The 1038-nt window shown below is 66.6% G+C and overlaps 1 protein-coding gene across 7 annotated transcripts in view; it reads left to right on the top strand.

Annotated features, from left to right (window-relative positions):
- GRM7 (glutamate receptor, metabotropic 7) overlaps positions 1 to 1038 on the top strand; it is a 464393-nt gene that overhangs the window by 357434 nt on the left and 105921 nt on the right. The gene's annotated exons all lie outside the window — the stretch shown is intronic.

Below are 1038 nucleotides of genomic sequence, written 5' to 3'. Positions count from 1 at the left end.
AAATTAAAATGTGGCAAAATGTTAAAAATCAATAAAAGAGCTTATAAAGTTTCTGTATTGCTCTTGTGGTGTTTATGTCGGTTCCTCAGTGCAGGTGACACCTCTGTCACACATGGAACTTCTGTCACCTCAGCAGGGGTGAGCGAAGTGCTTCGAAGGTGTCAGACGCGGGGTCCCAGCCCCGTGAATGGAGCCTGAAGCAGCACCGCAGGGTCCTCGCGCACCGGACGCCTCGTGTGGGTCCTGCTGGCTCCGCTCCCGCCTGTCCGGCGCCGGGTCAGCCCAGATTTCCGCCCGGCCACCGTCTCGCCCAGCAGCACCGAGCCCAGGGCTTGGCCCGGATCTGTCTGCACATCACAGTAACCCGCAGGTCACGGGAGCCTGTCCGAGGGCCTCACCCGGCGTGGCCGTGTCTTTTACGGACGACCACCTGGGCGGGGGCCTGGGGGCACATGGACCTCCTGTGTCCAGCTCACAGGTCGCCTCACCCCCGAGAGAGCTCTCCGGAGACAGCAGGTCTGAGGTCCGCCAGGTGTGGGTGGAGCTGCAGGTAGCCCTGGCCTTGGCCTCGGCTGCCCTGCCGGAGTGGACACCCTGCAGCGTCTGTGCCCCGGTGCAGGCCATTTTGCCATCAGGAAGCCGGTTCAGACCCAGCCCTGCTCTTGCCGGCGGCGGGACCTGGGCCCAGGCAGGAGAGCCGGCCCCTGCCGGCCGGGCGCGTGTCCAGCTCGGTGCTGCTTCCTCACTCAGGCGCACTTGCGCGGGGCATGAGCGGCCGGCGGCCGAGCCCTCTCGACCTCTGGCTCCCAGGCTGTTCCCTTTGCCGCTGCCAGAAGCCTTTGTCTTCCCGCGTGAGGAGCAAAAGCTGCTGCAGAATCCCAGCCGCGGGCAGTGCCGCCCGGAGCCGCGCCTGCCTGGCCGCAGTGGCCGAGGGGCAGCGCCGGGACCTGGGCGCTGACTTGGGAAACGTGAGCGAAAGGACTGGCGGTCGCTGACTCGGCCCGTGCAGCCGAGGGCGGCCGGCCCAGCACCTGCCCG

This window comes from Condylura cristata, unplaced genomic scaffold (genome assembly GCF_000260355.1).
Source record: "Condylura cristata isolate star-nosed mole 26May11 unplaced genomic scaffold, ConCri1.0 scaffold00033, whole genome shotgun sequence".
Taxonomy (NCBI): Eukaryota; Metazoa; Chordata; class Mammalia; order Eulipotyphla; family Talpidae; genus Condylura; species Condylura cristata.
Note: the sequence above shows the minus strand (reverse complement) of the source record. Positions and strands in the feature narration are given on the sequence as shown.